General features: G+C 33.0%; 1 protein-coding gene across 3 annotated transcripts in view; it reads left to right on the top strand.

Moving 5' to 3' along the window:
• The window catches only part of LOC145290933 (rabphilin-3A-like), a 1,108,728-nt gene that overhangs the window by 159,883 nt on the left and 926,930 nt on the right, over positions 1–21,915 (top strand). The window contains exon 1 of one of the 3 annotated variants that reach the window (XM_080136564.1): positions 19,080–19,619. The exons of the other annotated variants lie outside the window; for them this stretch is intronic. The gene's annotated coding sequence lies outside the window, so the exon portion shown is untranslated. Of the gene's footprint in view, positions 1–19,079; positions 19,620–21,915 lie in introns of those variants that run through there. 3 annotated transcript variants of the gene reach the window in all.

The following is a 21,915-nucleotide window of genomic DNA, read 5'->3' as shown; positions in this document are numbered from 1 at the left end:
CCCCCCTCGCCAATCTTTCACGATAAACATCCGTCTAGCTGAAACCATTGTCAATGATTTTTCCCCACTCTTTATCTGTGCCTAAATCAATATGTAGATTCTATGAACAAAGCTTCTTTCTTAGAAGTACACGCCTGTGAAACTCTGTTCCGTCTGCCTGTTTCCCACCTGACTACAACTTGGACGTCTTCAAGTTCAACATAAACAAATTCTTGATGAACCGCCCCCTTATGTAAGACACTTTATCAAATCTCCAATACTAACGATTACTACGATACTATCACATTGATTACTGTACACGCAATAAACCTTATCCCCAAGTAGCTTCAGGGTCTTGATAAGTGGTGACCTCCATGAAAAAAAAAAACTATCAGTAACCCAGGATTCAAATTTCCATAAACCATTTGTTTAATATTATAATTTGAGTTATTTATACCCATGCTAGGATAAAATAGTTGAAGAAAGGTCAGCTGATGGTCTACTTGTTGAAGAAAGGTCAACTTATGGTCTACCTGTGATGCATGTCTGATGCTCTGCATAACCTCTTGTTCAGCTCCCCCTAATCTTAACTGAAACTCTTTAAAAAAATATGACGACAGTACAATCTAAAAATAAGCTTAAACCAGGCTTAGGGACAAACAAATCCAACTTGCCTCCTCCCTTGAGGCTTGCATTCATAAATATCCGTGGGCTTAGAACTAATTTAGCTGATGTTGAAGCATTTCTCCAAACAAATACCCTGGATATCTTAGCACTAAGTGAGACTAATCTACACTCCTCCATCCCCTCTAACTACTTTAACATGCCTGGATATCTCCCACTCTGCCGTAAGGACTCTGACAGACACATGCACGGACTTGGAGTTTACATTCGTAATACCCTTCCCTTGACTAGAGAAACAAACCTAGAATCGGATGATCAAGCCTTTATGTGCTTTAGACTAATCATGCAACACAACATTAGCTACTTTTACTTTCTCTACCGCTCTCCCTCGACCCAGGACTGCACCATAATAAACAAAGTCTCTGACAGCATAGACACAGCACTCTCCTTCGACACTAGCGCACAAGTACATGTATTTGGTGATTTAATGTCCACCACAAAAACTGGCTTGGATTCTCTACTTACACAGATGTAGCGGGTAGCACAACTCATAGCTTCTCTATATCTCACTCCCTATCACAAATTGTTACATTTCCAACCCGTTTTCCTGACCAGGAAGAACAACACGCATCACTTTTAGATCTGTTTTTGACCACAGTTTCTGATGATTGTATAACGAATGCTGACAGCCCACTTGGGAACGCTGATCATGCAGTGATAATGGTTGAAATCGCCCTAAACTCTAGAGCCAAAACTGAAGAGCCAGTGCTTAAAACAATGCGATATTATAAAAAGGCTGACTGGGAAGCCATCAGAGATCTTATCATAGATGCCCTATGGGGAAATATTTTTCTCTTCCTGCGGAACAGTGCGCAAACGAGACCACTGAATGGTTCAAAACTGCACAAAGCGCATGTTCCCATGCACAAATTTTATAGCAAGACCCACTCTCCCCAATGGTTTACTTCGACTTGCGCAACTGCCATTGTTCAAAGGCAGCATGCATACTGCAGATTTAACCGACATAAGTCCAGTTCAAATAGACAGAAGTATATAGAAGCTAGAAGTAACGTTAAGGAAGAAATAGCAGCAGTTAAGAGAGAATTTACAGAAACCACTAAAAAATGCATCGAAGCACAAAAACTAGGAAATCATGACTTCTGGAAAATCTACAACCTAAATCTACAATCTAAATAATGGGCAATCAACAATTCCTCCACTAACCAACAATCACGAGGTTGTTTGCTCAGCAACCGGCATGGCTAACATGCTTGCTAGTCGGTTTGCCTCAAACTCCACACTGGACCCTTCCAACCACCCCCTACCTGAATTTCTTATGCAGGCAGACGCCACGCTAGACAATCTGAAAATCAACCCTGCTCAGGTACATGCTATCATAAATAACCTTTACACTTCAAAAGCATGTGGACCCGATCTTATCCCAGCTGTGCTATTAAAAAGTGCTCAGCCAAAGTAGCTCCAGTTCTCTCCAAACTCTACTACAAATGCCTTAACGAATCTTGCTTTCTGGGCTGTTGGAAAACTGCTTCTGTGGTACCAGTATTCAAGAATTCTGGCGAAAGAACTGACCCATTAAATTATTGCCCCATTAGCCTCCTCCCACTTTTTGCCAAAATATTTGAGACCTTAATTAACCATGCTCTAGTTCATCACCTTACAGATGCTAAACTTCTGACTGGCCAACAATATGGATTTAGACAAGCCCATTCCACAGCAGACATCTTTACTGTAATCTCTGAACGTATATACCATTCACTGGACAAAGCAGGCGAGGGCAGAGCAGTAGCTCTAGATATATCTAAGGCTTTTGACAGGGCATTGCATGAGGGTCTCCTCAGGAAAATTAGATCATACGATATCACTGGTAGAATACTTAACATAATTAAATCCTTCTTAGATAAGAGAAAAATCCAGGTTTTTCTCAACGGTCATACATCTAAACAATATGATATAAATGCGGGAGTGCCCCAAGGGTCTATCCTTGGACCTCTGCTGTTCCTGATATTCATAAATGACCTCCTCGACAAAATTGCCTCTGAGATGGGTATGTATACTGATGACACCACACACTATAACAGGCATGACAGGAAAACATATGAACACATATCTAAAGAAATGGCAGAAACACTAGAGGATGACCTCCAATCTGTAGTGGAATGGGGACAAAAATGGATGGTCACATTCAATGCCGCCAAGACTAAACTAGTTTCATTTAATAATTACAAGAAACCTTCTCTACCACCTATATCAATGGCCAATGACTCTTTATCTGAGAGTACATCTTTCAAGCTCCTTGGCCTAACGTTCACAGGAAACATGAGTTGGAACAATTACATTGAAAGCATTGCCAGGGCCGCTGCAAGGAAGGTGGGCTCTCTCTACCGTGCTAAGAAACTACTAACACTCGAAAGTATCCTGTACCTCTATAAGGCCACCATTCGCCTATTTATGGAGTATTGCTGTCATATTTAGGCTGGTGCATCGGCTACTAGTCTCTCGCTCCTTGACAAGGTTCAAAAGAGAGTCGCAAATCTGATAGGCCCTGAACTGTCATCTAAGCTTCAGTCTCTGTCCCATCGATGAAACGTTGCATCCCTCTGCCTGTTCTACAAGTATTTTAATGGTGAATGCTCTAACGAACTGCAAGCACTTGTGCCCCCATTACGTGAACACCTTCAACAGACCCAACAGGCTGCAAAATCCCACCCCCACGCTGTAGAGATCCCTAGATGTAAAAGATCTTTCTACTCCAGTAGTTTCTTCCCCAGAACCGCTAGACTTTGGAATTCCATTCCAGGCCCCTGCTTCCCCAACTGTACTGACGTGCAGAAGTTCAAGTGCAACGTGAACCAACGTCTTGCTGTCCAAATCCCTACATAGTACCCCAGTAGTTGTTGCCCCTGATCGTAGCCCCCTACACCAAAGTGGCAATGTGCCTTGTTTGGGGTGAAAATGTAATAAAAAAAAAATAAAAAAATCAGAATAAAAATACCTTTGCCTGGCTGTCGTTCAAACTCATAACCTCTGCCTTTATGCACGGCATATTAACCTTTTTAACCAGGGAATCATTGTTTTATTTCACGCTAGAATTTTGCTTAAAGCGTTGTCCCAGCTCTTCCCTTCTAATTTCTACTTGCAAGAAAGAAAGCAATTCTTTTTACCCTCCATCTGTCAGCCAAGTATAATGAAAGGGAAAACAGAAGGAACAAATGAAGACTTCATTTTCATCTTTTATACCCAGTGTATATACAAATATTTCTTTGTTATAAAAACTAGAACCCGGTAATTTGGGTGGGAATAACAGGACTTCTGACTGTGAGAGGGTTAACTCCTACTCCCTAATATTAGTAATTGAAAGGAAACTACTGATCTTTTTTTTTTTAAGGAGTTACCACTTATCAAGGCCCGGAGGTCACTCGAGGATAAGGGTTAATCAGTGTACAGTAGTGAATGGGACAATATCGTAGTAATCGTTTGAAGTGGAAATTTGGTAAATTGGATTACCCAAGTGGACGGCTCATCAAGAACTTGTTTACATTGGACTTGAAGACACCAATATTGTAGTCAGGTGGAAAGCAGGTTCTACAGGCGTGCAGTTCTAAGAAAGGAGCTTTGTTCATGATCTGATTAAATATGAAATTCTACCTGGCTAGTGGGGGTTGAAGACATGCATTACATGGACAGAAATGTGAGGATGCGATGTGTAAATCTGTGCAATATCTGGAGCTGTGTGTAGAATCTTAGCCTTCAATGTGACCATGTTGAAAGAATGGATGCGGGTTCTTGGGTTGATAGGTACAGGACCATTGAGATAACAGGTTCAGTCTGCAGTGTAAGGCTAGGAAAACATGGGAGAAGGTAATAAAAATAGACTCGAGAGAAAGAAGGATAAATAAAGACCTGGCTAGACATAAGTTAGTTTGGAAGTCAATTTCTGGAAAAAAAAAAAGAAGCCGTTCAACACATGATAGCATGCAAAATGGATGTTAAACCGAATATGATGATGATGAAAGCGATTGGAAATGAGTTTTCTATTTAACAACATGAGCAAATATTTGTCATCTCTGGATGAGAAAACAGATTTGGACCATATTTTTTTTTTTACAATAGCCAACAAAACAAAAAAGGGTGAAAATATAAATCTTACTGAAAGCAAGATAAGTTACTCTTCTACCTATCCAGATAAAGTTTTTTCTTTTATTTATTCTAAAAGCGTTTATTTAATTTGAAACAAAATTAGTGTCAAGTCTGTTGATCTAGTAAAAAAAACATGGCAGCAATAATCGTTCAGAAGTTGAAACACATTCAATAAATCCCACCAACTGTGCGAAAGTTAATGTCCTACCAATATATAGCTTAATTTTTCAGTTTTGAACAATTATCAATGCTCAATATTGTTGCAAAGAGACCCCAATTTTTTTTATTCCAACTTTACACTATTTGGTTTAAAAGTAAATAAACGCTTTAAAATAAGTGAAATCACACACAAAAAAAAAACAACTTAATCAGGTATGTATAAGAGTAACTTATCGCGTGTTTGGTAATATGTGTTGTATATTTATTTTTTAATCCCTTTTTTGCTTTGTTGCCTATTTTAAAAAATGTCCCATATATTTTATGTACTCTTTGTTAATATCACAAACTTAGGTGAAAAACGCCTTTACTTTATATGTAAAATAATTAATTTCAGACACAATTCTACTTTTTGGATTTCATCTTTAAATAAATGTAAAAGGCTTGAATGGATAAACAGAGAAAATGAATTTAAAGCAAAAAATATGTAATTCTTCAAATGAGGATGGTCTGTCCATCGAGGAAATTGTCATTTAGAATCGTTTCTTTGGTTTTTCTGCATTTTAATGTTGTTTTTTTAAATCTGGGTGCGTACTCAGGCCAGTTATACAACTGAATAGAAAAATGTCTTTATCACAATTGTATAATCTAATCAGATTTTTCCATCATTTAAAAATAATAATTTGTTTGAATATTTCATATTATGAGAATGATCTGATGGATTTGCAATTTATGAATCTTAAAGAAAGGCAAACATTGACGATATGAGAGAAACATTAAATAATATTGTGCAGAACAGATGACTTCGCTTATTTAATCACATTGGATGGGGATGCTAGGTTAATAAATGTAGACCAGTTGAAGTAGCAGTGTCAGTTGGCAAGGAAATCCAAAGAAAATATGAGTGATGAGGATGAATTTTAGAGAAAGAGGAATCAAGACACCTGGGCATCTAACACGTACCGTCATGTACAACAGATGTTAAGCCGATTATGATGACGAGAAAAAGTTTTTAAATGTCTTCCTCGTGTTTTTATTTTTGATTTAATTATTCATCTGATTAGATGAATTGTTTTAGGATGAGAGCAAGACAGTTTTGAATGACATGTAGGATTGTGAACTCTGCGTTCAATAAATTCACGCACTCTTGAAACATTGTCTTTTCAAAAATAACTAAAAAATTATACCGTCTTGAACTCCTTCGATACTCAGTCCTTTTGAACCACCTTTGGAGAAGGTTTGATTTTATACCGTCTTGAACTTTAGACACACATATATAAGTAATCCCACTTCATAAGAATAATATATTCAATCTATACTTCTAGTAATGTTAGGCCTAGCTGCCATTGTATTTCCACTCGCCTGTGATTGGTTAGTATCATCCGACTATGTGGGTTGGTTTCCACACTCTAGAAGTTTACTTGATATGTTAGCTCTTTTCATTTCCTGGAGGCAGGGGCCACAAATTCGCTGACTGCAATCCCATGTGAGGGATACCTCTCTGCCAGCCCCTGAAAAAAACGGTGACACTATTTGGCCGTGGGTGGCAACCCATTATCTTTTAGGATGGAGTCCTAGTGTTTGAACAGTCCATGATCTGGTAGCATGAATGATCATATGACTTGCAACGCCTACTTTGGCTAGGCGGGAGATTTTAGAGGCTCGATCCAATTAATCAGCTGGTCATGCATCTATAACTTCACTCCCAACCATATTATTCAGTTTGATTTTTTTTTAAATTAAAACCTTACGTCTTTTTTGTTTTACCCCCAAATACACACTAAAATGTAGTAGTGAAGGTCAATACTCTTGAGAATATATATTACCACTGCCAAAGACTAATATTTGCACACTCTGTAAAATTTCATTCTTTTTCTATGAATATAAAATAATCACCTACTTACCTATGGGTAGGATAATTGCTTTATATTCTTTTCATACATATCGCATAGGATTTCAGTTGACAAAATTATTTGGCATTAAAAAAAATCATAAATGGTTAATATGCGATAAAACAACCCCTTCCTCATTTCGTTTTATTATTTACTAGTGTGCAGCTAACCCTAACCCACCAGATGCTTTCATCAATGCTGTTTTTTTTATTGTATATTGCTAATCATCCCTTCGATTATAACTTATTCTGGTCTTTCCCCTATTTCTTTGGGGGTTTTTTCCTACAAGTTTTTTTTTTTTTTTTTTTTTTTTTTACACAGTGATCACCACTTATCAAGGCCCGGAAGCCACTCAGGGATAAGGGTTATTGCAAGTACATTACGTTAGTGTGGAGATTTGATGAAGTGTTTACTTAAGGGGGCGGTTCATTAGGAATTTGTTAACATTGGACTTGAAGACATCCAAGTTGTAGTCCGGTGGGAAGCAGGCAGACAAGTATTGATATTTCCTTTGTTTCACATTTTATAATTCCATCAGCCCTGTGGTTGTTCCATATATTTACATTGTTTTTCTATCTCCTTCAGTTTTAACTTTTGACCAACTTGAGTATCGAAATTATTTGGCAGATGTTTTGCTCTTCTCTGTGATTATTATGTCTGGTTTTATATCTTGGATTAACCTTAATTGAAATAAATGGTTCTCGTTTTAAGGAAGCTACCTGTTTTGACAAGCTTCTGTGACCAATCTTCATTTCTCACCTGTAATGGAAGATTTACATTGTCGAAGTCACTGGAAAAATGGTTGGATCATTCTACTGCTCCAGAAGCTCTCACTTTTGATGCAATCCTCTCATTGTACAAAAGCCAAATACATTTCAAGATGGAGTACCGGTGTCACTTCTGTGAAGAAGTTGCTTACAATATTCTTTCCTGCCTTAACGGGGTACAAAAATCAAGTAGGTGATGCTTTTTTCTCCTCCTTACTACAACTTTCTCACAGAAGAGACATTACAAGTCTATCTCTGCTCTATCAATATTTACATGGTCTTGACTGAGCTTCAATGTACCCCCCTCCTGTAAATCATTCACAACAAACACTCATCTAGCTACAACCGCTGTCAACAATTTCCTTTATTTTTTTATCTGTGCTAAAAACTAAATGAAAATTCCGTGAGCAAAGTTTATTTCCTAGAATTGTCCGTCTATCGAACACAATACTGCAGAGCTGCTTCCTGGCTGACTATGATATGATTGTTTTCAAGTTCCACCTTCAGGTTTTTGTTCAGCCATCCTGCTAAATAATCACATTCTGCCCAATTTCCGCCATTACCAATCAGCATGGTGTTGTCTCACTGGACATCTAATACTCATTGACCCTTATCCTTTAGGCCTTCATAAGTGGTAACTCCCTAGTAGACTAGTAGCAGCAGCTGCAATGACATGAACTGTTGTTGCATGACGGCAACAGAAAAAAAGGAGAAAACAGTGATAATTTTATATTTTGAAAACAGATTGATTAGAGGAATGCATCACTTTTTCAATTCTAAAACTTAAGTTAGACTTGTTTTTCATTTTCCGAAAATGCCAGAGATAATTAGATAAAATTAATCAAATCAGAAAAAAAAAGTCAACAATATTATATTTTCAAAGCAGGTCAATTATAGGAACGCATTGGCTTTTCAGTTAAAAAAATTAGAGGATTATTTTTTTTTACTGTTAACTCACCTCAAACAAGGTACAGTGAAACTTGGATCATAGCTACAGGGATACTATGTAGGGAGTTGAGCAGAGAAATATCTGTTTACACCACATTTAAATTTCTGCAGTCAGGGAACAAGGACTCAAAATGAAATTCCAAAGTCTAGCAGTTTCGAGAAGAAACTAGAGTAGAAGGCTTTCCAACATCTACGGATCTCTGAAGTGAAGGGGTGGGATTTTGCTGCGTGTTGGGTTAGTTGAGAGTATTTACTACAAGGTGTTACAAGTGCCTGAAGTTTGTCAGAGCATATTCTATTAAAATACTTGTAAAACAGGCACAGAGACACAGCATTTTGGCGTTGGAACAGAGGTTGGAGTTTGCTGCACCTATTTGAGTGGAGACTATTTTTGGACCCTGTATTACATCTTCGATCCATTGCGGAACACTTCACATGAAAAGGGGTGGGAATCAAAGATATGGCACAAATGTATTAGCGACAAAGTTATTTAAATTCAATTAACAGGCATTGGACACAATATTGAGTTTCCTCCGATCCTTTTCCTTTCTTTTAGAATCAAGGTAGCAAGAAATATAAAATCACCAACCTGACCTCGGGTAATGCACCGATAAGGTTTTAATCCAGACATACATATACAATCAGTTCGTAGAAGGTGATAATCTTGAACTTTTCCAAGCAGAGTTTATCCGACAGCAGCCCTAGTGTAAAACATGGTAAAAGTCCAACATAGCAGGTATCTGCTGACCCTTATGGGGAGGCAAGTCGTTTGTTTCAGGACGCAACAAATCTAGTCTCACAAAGTTACTTGCATAGCAGATATTGACGCGTATTTTTGTTTTCTCTTCCTTCCATATTCTTAATTCTCCCAACTGATGGCCGTGTGCCATCTAGTCAAAGAAGTAGACTTCTTCAATAATTCCATACATAGTTGTTATAAGGTTTTCCCCATGCCGTTCGACCAGCATCTTCTTTTGGCGACCAACGCAGTTGAACACATCCATTGACACCAAATTTAAGTCAAGAAGTGTTTGAAATCTGTTTTTTTCTTTACAGGTTCGCACGTGGGCGTACGTCAATCATATTTCAGCACGTCTTTGCTATGTAATGTCGCATATTATTAGTCATGGCAATCAAAAGATGTTTATACCAAAGCCTGTCAAAGCTTTAGATATATCTAGAACTACTGCCCACGCCTTCTCTGCCTTATCCAATGTGTGGTATGTACATTCAGAGATTAGAATTAGGATATCTACAGTAGAATGAGCTTGCCTTAATCCATACTGCCTATCGAAAAGAAGTTTAACATATAATCTATATGAGGCAGTGGTGCTTAATTAAGGACTCAAAGATTTTGGTGAAAAGAGAGGGGGGGGGACTAATGGGGCCATAATTGAGTGTGTCAGTCCTTTTGCCAGAATTCTTGAAAACTGGTATCACATAAGAAATTTTCCAGCAGTCAGGAAAGCAAGATTCAGTAAGTCATTTGTGGAAGTGTGGGGAGAGAATGGGGGCAACCTCAGAAAAACATTTTTTTAATAGTATAGCAGGAATGAAATCAGGTCCACACACATTCAAGGTGTCTAGGATTTTTATGAACATGAAGGTTTGATTTTCAAATCATCAAGTGTGGCTCCTCTCCACAAAGGGAAATTTAAGAGGAAGTGGTTTGCTGGATCTAAAGTGAAATTGGAGATAAACCGTCGGGTAAGCAGGTTAGCTTTCTTGGTTGCCATGCAAACTACCTCATGGTTGTTGGAAAGAGGGGGAATTGTTAATTAACCATTATTTACTACACTATTATAAATTTTCTAGAAATCTGACAAAGAGGGAAGAATCGCTGTTTTCTGGATCAAAATCTATTCCATTTAACACTTATCATTGGCAGCTTTTTAACCTTGAAATAGTATTTTTTAAGCTCCTTACATCAAATAGTTTCATGCTTTGTCTGGAGTGATTTCCATTAAAGGAAAAGTAAAAGTTCTAATTTGGAATATTATTATTATTAATATTATTTCACACAAATCATTATAAGTGTTAAGTTTTGAGACATTGTGTTGAACAAAGATGGCGGCGTAGTTCAGATCATTAACCAAGATGGCGGCGAAGAATTAAATGCGGTCCATGACGTAGCAAATGGCGAACTGATTGAATCCAAAATTTGACGATTTTTATAATAATTTTGCGACGTTTTGATTGGTTGTTTAGCACAGCCGTTGGTTATAAAAATGATTGGCGAATCCATTCGTCTCATACCCCCATTACAAGTCAAAAACTTTTTACAATAAGTGAGTGCTCACTAATAACAGTGATATTCCCTGGAGTCCGAATGACAACAAGTCTCCCAGACATCTAACAATCTCCATCTTTTTTTAAACCATTGCAGACCACTTTGCATTAGTGCAATATGCATTCAGCATTGAGTTTTTGCTGAAGTCGACCACTGGGATTTGAGTGGCAATAAATTTTCCCAATTTACAGTGTACTTTGCACCCTTCCTGTGGAGTTCAGGTGGGTTCTCTTCCTTCTCAGTCATTTCGTTACCTGTACCTGGTTAATATTCATTGCTTTTATGAGTTTGTTTCTGCATTGTATGGTATCAGTCTTCTCCTTGATTCCAATTTCTTTTGGTCTTTTTATCAGGTTTTACAGAATTATTCCTAATGTTCCTACAATTATTATATTGATATTCCATATTTCTTTCAGTTCCCTCATCAGCTCCATGTATTTGCTTCATTTTTCTGTCTTGTTGTTGATCTTCATTCTGTGGTTTGCCGAGACAGTAAAATCTACAATTTAACAGACTTTTCTTATTGTTAATTATTATCACGTCTGGTCTCCTTGCTTGAATGAATTTATGTTTATACTTCCAATCCTCAGATTATTTTGTTTTCCGTTTTTTCAGTACTATTCTTCTGTTTCGGTCTGTACTATTTGTATGCATGTTCAAAAGGCAGTAGTTTGCACAGTTTCCAATGCACTAATTTCCCCATGCAGCCATATCTGTTTTTGTATTCTTTTTTCACTAGTTTACCGCATTCATTTATCATTTTGTCTCTTTGCCTATACAATCTACATTTACTGTTTTCTTGTTTTATCTATTTTTTGCTTTAATGTAGTTCAAATTGCCTTGTCCTGTACAACTATCAGCATCATTTCTCTATTCCTTTCTGAACTATGTTCAGGTGTTTTCATGGTTCTCTTCTCTTGTTCTTCTTATATCCAGCTGTTTCTCTTATACCTTTCCTTTTCTTGTCTTTTTGTGTTTGGTTTCATCGTTTCCTATGATGTTCATTTCGATAATGTCTATTGTTGCTGTGATCAGTTTCTCTGAGTTATGTATTTTTCTAGTAAATATGTCTAAGTATCATCATCATCATCATCATCATCATCATCATCATCAAGAAATAAATATAATTTCTGTATTATTTCTTTTCTTCTCTTTTCTAAGCATCTACCTAAATATGTTTATTATCATTATTTAATCCATTTCTGTGCACTATGCTCCATTCTTTTCAACATGATGTACCATCTACTTTTTAAACACTTTTAGAAGTAGCAACAGGCAACAAATTTTGTTTACAAATATCAACTCTGGATTGGATAAAATCTCCATCAACATCTTTCAATCAATAAGAATACACAGAAAATATATGCCTCCGCATATTTCAGTCAGTATATTATTTAGAGCGTAATACAAACACTATATTATTTTGAACCTGATACAAAAAATAAATTATATTATTTTGAGCCTAATACAAAAACTAAATTATATTATTTTGAACCTAATACAAAAACTAAATTATTATTTTGAACCTGATACAAAAACTAAATTATATTATTCTGAACCTGATACAAAAACTAAATTATATTATTTTGAACCTAATACAAAAACTAAATTATATTATTCTGAACCTGATACAAAAACTAAATTATATTATTTTGAACCTGATACAAAAACTAAATTATATTATTTTGAACCTAATACAAAAACTAAATTATATTATTTTGAACCTGATACAAAAACTAAATTATATTATTCTGAACCTGATACAAAAACTAAATTATATTATTTTGAACCTAATACAAAAACTAAATTATATTATTCTGAACCTGATACAAAAACTAAATTATATTATTTTGAGCCTAATACAAAAACTAAATTATATTATTTTGAGCCTAATACAAAAACTAAATTATATTATTTTGGACCTAATACAAAAACTAAATTATATTATTTTGAACCTAATACAAAAACTAAATTATATTATTTTGGACCTAATACAAAAACTAAATTATATTATTTTGGACCTTATACAAAAACTAAATTATATTATTCTGAACCTGATACAAAAACAAAATTATATTATTTTGAGCCTAATACAAAAACTAAATTATATTATTTTGAGCCTAATACAAAAACTAAATTATATTATTTTGAGCCTAATACAAAAACTAAATTATATTTTTTGAACCTAATACAAAAACTAAATTATATTATTTTGAACCTAATATAAAAACTAAATTATATTATTCTGAACCTGATACAAAAACTAAATTATTATTTTGAACCTAATACAAAAACTAAATTATATTATTTTGAACCTGATACAAAAACTAAATTATATTATTCTGAACCTGATACAAAAACTAAATTATATTATTTTGAGCTTTATACAAAAACTAAATTATATTATTTTGAACCTAATACAAAAACTAAATTATATTATTTTGGACCTAATACAAAAACTAAATTATATTATTTTGAACCTAATACAAAAAACTAAATTATATTATTTTGGACCTAATATATGAAAATAGATTATTTTTTTTAACCTTATACAAAAACTAAATTATTATTTTCAACATAATACAAACACTAAATTATATTATTTTGAACCTGATACAAAAACTAAATTATATTATTTTGAACCTAATATATGAAACTAAATTATTATTTGGAACCTAATACAAAAACAAAATTATTATTTTGAGCCTAATAAAAAAAACTAAATTATTATTTTGAGCCTAATAAAAAAACTAAATTATATTATTTTGAACCTAATACAAAAACAAAATTATATTATTTTGAACCTAATATAAAAACTAAATTATATTATTTTGAACCTAATACAAAAACTAAATTATATTATTTTGAACCTGATACAAAAACTAAATTATATTATTCTGAACCTGATACAAAAACTAAATTATATTATTTTGAAACTGATACAAAAAATAAATTATATTATTTTGAGCCTAATACAAAAACTAAATCATATTATTTTGAACCTAATACAAAAACTAAATTATATTATTTTGAACCTGATACAAAAACTAAATTATATTATTCTGAACCTGATACAAAAAATAAATTATATTATTTTGAGCCTAATACAAAAACTAAATTATATTATTTTGAACCTAATACAAAAACTAAATTATATTATTTTGGACCTAATACAAAAACTAAATTATATTATTTTGGACCTAATACAAAAACTAAATTATATTATTTTGAACCTAATACAAAAACTAAATTATATTATTTTGAACCTAATACAAAAACTAAATTATATTATTTTGGACCTGATACAAAAACTAAATTATATTATTTTGAGCCTAATACAAAAACTAAATTATATTATTTTGAACCTAATACAAAAACTAAATTATATTATTTTGAACCTAATACAAAAACTAAATTATATTATTTTGGACCTAATACAAAAACTAAATTATATTATTTTGAACCTAATACAAAAACTAAATTATATTATTTTGAACCTAATACAAAAAACTAAATTATATTATTTTGAACCTAATACAAAAAACTAAATTATATTATTTTGGACCTAATACAAAAACTAAATTATATTATTCTGAATCTGATAAAAAAACTAAATTATATTATTTTGAGCCTAATACAAAAACTACATTATATTATTTGGAACCTAATACAAAAACTAAATTATATTATTTTGGACCTAATACAAAAACTAAATTATATTATTTTGAACCTAATACAAAAACTAAATTATTATTTTGAACCTAATACAAAAAATAAATTATTATTTTGAGCCTAATACAAAAACTAAATTATTATTTTGAACCTAATACAAAAACTAAATTATATTATTTTGAACCTGATACAAAAACTAAATTATATTATTTTGAACCTGATACAAAAACCAGATTATATTATTTTGAACCTGATACAAAAACTAAATTATATTATTTTGAACCTGATACAAAAACTAAATTATATTATTTTGAACCTGATACAAAAACTAAATTATATTATTTTGAACCTAATGCAAAAACTTAATTATATTATTTTGAACCTGATACAAAAACTAAATTATATTATTTGAACCTAATACAAAAACTAAATTATAATATTTTGAACCTGATACAAAAACTAAATTATATTATTTTGAACTTAATATATGAAAATAAATTAATATTTTGAGCCTAATACAAAAACTAAATTATTATTTTGAGCCTAATCAAAAAAAACTAAATTATAATATTTTGAACCTGATACAAAAACTAAATTATATTATTTTGAACCTAATATATGAAAATAAATTATTATTTTGAGCCTAATACAAAAACTAAATTATATTATTTTGAACCTAATACAAAAACTAAATTATATTATTTTGAACCTAATATATGAAACTAAATTATTATTTTGAACCTAATGCAAAAACTAAATTATAATATTTTGAACCTAATATAAAAACTAAATGCACCAGTTCATCCTGTCTGTCTGTGTGTGTCTCTCTTCTCTCTCTCTCTCTCTCTCCCTCTCTCTCTCTCTCTCTCTCTCTCTCTCTCTCTCATTTTAGATCTGACTCACGAGATCATGTCACGAAAGCCCCTGCCTTGGCCAATGGACGAAAGCAAACAACAAGAATTTATCTAAACTTATGAACACTCAGTGATAACAGAACAAACAGCTATACTACATAAATAATTGCTCATGCTTTTATAAAAATGATAATCAAAGAAAGTGGCAAAAAACCTTGGGATGAATACCAAAGTAATAAATTACACAAAATTTGGCCAAGAAGAAAAGACGTTGTAGTAGCTAGACTTCGTATAGGGCATAGATATATTACTCATAACCATTTATTGGACGGTGAAGAATCTCCAATGTGTATATCATTCATGTTAATCGTATACAGTCAAACAACTATTAATAGACTACCAGGATTTTCAACAAAGCTGAAGGAAATACTATAACTCAGAAAACCTAAAGAACCTGTTTAACGGCACAAATCCGACCAAAATCTTAGACTTCATAAAAAAAAAATTGGACTCTTCAAAACAATTTAATTTTAGATATTTTTATTTTATTTTTCAAACACAGTATAAAATTATAGGAGTCCTTTCGATAACTTCATTTGGCATGAAATAAGCCATAAAACAAAAAGAATCAAACCAAATCAAACTATTTTATTCACTACTATTTTGGTTGTCCTAACAAGCTGTTTATTTCGTATGGAATGGCTTTGTCACGTTTTAAATATTGGGAATGGTGATGGGTTCGATCACAGCAAATTTAGCATCTATCCAAAGTTTCCTTTTTTTGAAAGATAACCGTATTCCTCTCTATAAACTTACATTACATGATTTTAGACGCATTTCTCTACTGATACGTCCGAAGTTGAAATACTCATATGAGGATATACCACACTTAACACTCTTGCTTGACAGAGTACAAAATTGACTTCTAAAGTAATCTCTTCTCTTCCCTACCACTCTTTTAACCTTGCTAGTCTTTATTGTATCGTTATTTCCAGTTTTTGGTTCCTCTTTGTAAGACATTTACAGCAAGAACTCGTCTTACTACCACAGCATAAAACGCTTTTATTTTCTCCCTTTATGTCCCTAGAGTTTTCTGTTTATGGAACACATTACTGCAGAACTGCTTCTGTGCAAATTACAACCTGGTCTTCTTTAAATCTAGCTTCAACAAATTCTTGTTACAGAGCCCCCCTTAATAAGAAATCAAATACATTTCATATCATTGATTAATGTTAGTACTCCTATAGTGTTCCATATCTTTCGACTAACAATCATTTCTGTCTCATGAATCCTTACCTTTGAAATGCTTTTAGCCTTGATATATGGTGACTCTCAATAGTAAAATAAAAATAAGAATAAAGTCATCTTTCCTAACTTTGCTTTAGTGGTAGACAGGTAGATATATTAACTTAGTATGGATCCAATTTATTTTGACAGTATTTTGTTCACAAATTTTTCTTTTCTATTCTATGAATCGTAGTCAACTTATAAGTTTCCTTTTTTATTATTATATAAAAAAAAATCAAATTTATTTGGCAAAAAAAAAAATTTAAAAAAAATAGCATAGTGCAACATACCATGTAAAGAAACAAGTGGAAGTTATTTAAATCTTTACACAACTGAAATGCTTATCCAAGGCTTCCTTAAACCTGGTAGTCATCGTTACAACCTCCTCTGACAGATTGTGCTACAGAGCAGAAACACGGATAGAGAGTGCTGTCTTTCTCCTATTGAACCAAAAATTATGCTGGTACATCTTTTAAAGGTACCAGCAGACACCATAACTTTGTGTTGGGGAGAAAAACTCTTAAAAGGGTAAAATTACATTTCTAGTGATGAGATTGTATGCCAAAACCAAGTTTCTTTGTAGTTTCTGCTGCTCAAATGAGAACAGACTTGGTCTTTGGAGTCGCTCTTTGTAGATAAGCTGGGAAAGTCCTGTTACCAATTCCAACTTTCATTACAATTATTATTATTTCCTTTTCTATTCTCTCTAAACTCTTTTTATTAATTGTTAGAACTTTTCTATCTTATAACTGTTGCTCTTTGTTTATCTCTTTATACTTAGAACTTAACCACTTCTCTTTATTATAATAATGCCAAATAGTCGAGAAGGGTCAAGGAGGATGGAAAGACTGAGGAGAGAGAGTGCTGACCATACCTCCGTTGGACAAGTGTGAAAAGAACTGGAACCTTGAGAAGGCTTATTGCCACTCCAATTCCAGTGGAGACCAATGGCCTCTACCCGCGAGAAATCAATGGTAAGCAGCTGCTGCGATAATGCAAATTTATTTACAAATGTTATCGAAAGAGGTGGAGAGTACTGGAAAATCTGGGGAGACTTGTTTCCACTCAGCTTCCAGGGAATACCACAGGTTATTTTTAAGAAAACCAGTGTGAAAGCTCCTTGTGAAGCAATAATAATAAGTTTTCTGCAACCAATTTCTAACTTTAATTATTATTCTTTCTCTTCTTTCTCTCTATTAACTTTTAACATTTTCCTATTTTATTACTTTCATTCTTTCGTCATCCTTTTCCACTTTAAACTTAACGACGTCTTAATAATGGTTAATTATAATAATATTAACTGTAATCAGTTTTTTAACTTCTCTCTTCGTTTACAATTATTATTCCTCCTCTCTCTAAACATCCCCTTCCCTTCTCTCTTTCCATTAATTTTCAAAACTTTTATATTTTATTTCTTTCAAGGTTTTTTCATCCTTTTCAATTTTTAATTTTGCACTTTATAAAAGTAATAATAAAGGTCATTGTCACAAAGAAATCAACGGAAAGCGGCTATTGTGATAATGCAAAGTCATTTGCAAAGGTTATCGAAATTTCTGGAGCGTACTGGAAATCTGGGTAGACTTGCTGTCACTTAGACTCCAGAGAATAACACAAGTTATTATCAGTGAATAATTTCTGATGATGGGCTGTGTGATGATGATGATGATGATAATAATAATAATAATAATAATTATAATAATAATAATTTATTATTTTCTACGACCTGCCCCAGCGTAGTATAAACACCCCCAACCACCCCATGTTAAGAACGGCTTTCGGAATAATCCCCCAACCATCACATGTTAAGAACGACTTTCGAGGTTAGGGGGGGTGTTTATTCCGGAAGCCGTTCTTAACACGGGGGGATGTTTATAATACGCTGGGGGTACGTAAAAATTTACCAATAATTTTTTATTTTAATCGGTAAGCAATTTCTAACTTCTATTACAATTATTAATATCTCTCTCTCCCCCCTTCTCTTTCTTTTTCCCCTCTCCATCAACTTTTAGAACTTTTCCATCTAATTACTTTAATCCTTTCTTCATCCTTATCTACTTTAAATTTACCCACATCTCTTTATAATAAGTTATATTAATCTGTAATTAGTTTTAATTCTCTTTTATTGCAATTATTATTCATCTTCTCTCTCAGCCTCCTCTCTCTCTCTTCTCTCTCTCTCTCTCTCTCTCTCTCTCTCTCTCTCTCTTTCCATCAACTTTCAGAACTTTTACGTAATATTCCTTTCAACTTTTCTTCATCTTTTTAAACTTTAAACTTAACTCTTTATAATATTACTATTGTAATACTACTACTAATAATAATGGATTATAATAATAATATATAATAATAATTAGAATTTTCATTATTATTCTCATTATTTCCATCACACACCTCTTCTCTCTTTCACCCTCATCCTTAAACACTTATCGCCGCCGCCAACTCCGCTGCCGCTGTATTGATTTTATCAAGCGTGTGTCCATAGCAACGGAATGGGATTCTGCTTGCGTTACAACACACTCAACTGTCACATAAGCCAAAGTAACGGTGGATGAGCAAAGGAAACAGAGTTAGCGAGTTTTAAATTCTTGTCACCAAACAACAAACGCCGGACAATATAAACACCGTCGGGGCGGTAGGGGGCGGAAACTGGGCTGGTTAGGGAACCACATTTGGTTGGGGAGCAACGTCAGCAGCAGCAACGGCGTGTGTCGTGTTGATGACGTAGGGTGATTCCCCCACTCCCCGACCTGGAAGAAAAAAAAACTTGACCAGATGGTCTGTTATAATAAGACTGGAGAAAAACACCGGGGTGGAAACTCCCTACGATGATCCTTTAACACCTTTTCACCACCACCACCACCACCACCACCACCACCACACTTGTGTCCACTTGAATTGGAATTCTTAACAGCTTGACTTTTATCATTATTTTATTTTAGTTTTTTTTTTTTTTTTTTTTTTTTTAAATTTTGTTTCTTACTAAAATACTAAGGTAAGTCTCAAGTAGTTATGTTTTCGTTAATTTACTCTTGGTATACTTATTTATTTATATCAACTATTATATTCTCTACAAGTGTTGTTTCTGATATGATGCGAAAAATATATGTATACAAACACATTTTGTGATGGATGATAATTGTTCAAAAGTATTGTTTATTTATATTTTCAAACTCGCTATTTAACTAAAGTGTAGTATCTGTTTATTGCTTTTTAATTTTTTTTCTTCAACACACACACACACTGTCACACCCACATGTATATAAACAACTTTGAATTTAATTTTGAAACTAATTAGAACCTAGTATATGTTCACGGGTACATTCGTTTTAATATATATATAATACACGTATAATATTTAAATCGGTACAGCCAATAAGAAAGCACTGACTGCTGTACAAGCGATCGGGTTTCGAATTTTAGTTGCAAACACTCACCTCGCCTTGACTAGCTTTAATAAGGAGACGTTATATGCTGAATGTTTGTCATACATATGTAGATATGATTATACCATTTCTATTATTTGAATCTTGTAGGCTAAAAAAAAATTGGATTTTCTATTTTTTATTTTTAGACACTTATGTATATCTCTATCGTCAGCATATATATATATATATATATATATATATATATATATATATATATATATATATATATATATATATATATATATACGGCATTTTTTTGTATTAAGCATATTTCATTATATCAAATAAATGTTTTTTTGTTTATTAATTCTTTTTTGGATCCTTTCCAACTTCCGAATAACGGTCTTTACTTCTGACAGAACTGGCTGATGTAATCGCCATATTTGTCGTAAGTCCGAGTACTTTCCAATCCTTCTGGATGTATCATTAGGTATAGATTAATTTAACTGGTTTTGAACAATTTATATAATTTTTTTTCGTAGTAACATTCTAAAATATTTGTGAAGTTATCAAAATAATTAACCAATAAAAAAAAATATATAATAATATTATAATAAAATAAAAATATAAAATTATATGAATTGTTTAAAACCAGTTAGATTAATCTATCCTTGACGATGAATCCAGAAGGGTTAGAAAGTACTCGGACATACGACAAATATGGCGATTACATCAGCCAGTTTCTGTCAGAAGTGAAGCCGAAGCCCATTATTCGGAAGTTAGAAAGGATCAAAAATAAAATTAATAGACAGAAACGTCTATTTTATTTAATGAAATATATATAATGAGAGAGAGAGAGAGAGAGAGAGAGAGAGAGAGAGAGAGGACATATGTACTATTGATTTCATATATGCATTCTCCAAACTTATAATCATGTATTTATATAGATATATTTATGAATACATATTTATTCATGATTATTTATATAAATATATGATTACATGTATAGCTTACACATGTGATCATACTAGATTTATTCCCTCATTTTGATATCCATAAACTATAGTGTTGTATCTGTTTCTGTTATGCCATCTTTCTTCAGACAAGCATCTGTGAAGGGAAACACCTGTGATTGAGTTTATTTCTTGATGATCACAATAAGATGATATCTCTGTTTTAATCTCTCTTCATGAAAGAAGGTTCCAATTTCAGATTCCGTTTCCTCCCTATGAAATCAGCAAATCTCTATTTTGAATTAAGTTTCAATAACACCATAATTCAGTTATCTTGTTTTTCACACATGAGACACGCACGTTTAAATACTTATATATACTAGAATAATACCCACCCTCGGAATAGGCAAAATAAACTCCCCAAACATAAGTGTGGTAACACTTTAATAGCCTCTTACAAAGATTGGAATGAAAATATACCGCCACTAAACCTTATGTATAAAATCCTTATTCCAATTTTGATCTCTGACGATGCCGGCTTCTTGACCTAAAATACACCAAACATCGATGTTGTTGCTTCTTTCTTTCCCTTTGCAAAACTAAAACATATTCTCCATAAACAAAAACAAAAACAAGAACGAAACAAACAAACCAAGCACCATGAATAAACATTTGAAGATATAAAGAACTTGAAGCATAAAGAAGTTTTCTCTAAAGTTGCAGGATTCGGCATTAAATAATCCGAATAGGGTTGATTAACGACTGCTGATCGGTGACACTCCGAAACTGCAGTAAAACTGCGTAGGTTTTATCATAAGTTTTTATTGATATAACTCTATTCCGTAAGATATTTAGATCTTTCTTTGTTCAAGATCTGCTGTCATTATTCGGTTCTCTTCTGATTTTGAGATGTCTGTTTCTTGTTTGTATATATATATATATATATATATATATATATATATATATATAT

The sequence above is a fragment of the Euprymna scolopes genome, chromosome 1 (assembly GCF_053919585.1).
Source record: "Euprymna scolopes isolate OS-2025 chromosome 1, ASM5391958v1, whole genome shotgun sequence".
Taxonomy (NCBI): Eukaryota; Metazoa; Mollusca; class Cephalopoda; order Sepiida; family Sepiolidae; genus Euprymna; species Euprymna scolopes.
The sequence above is the reverse complement of the archived record's forward strand: the minus strand, read 5'-3'. Positions and strand labels throughout refer to the sequence as shown.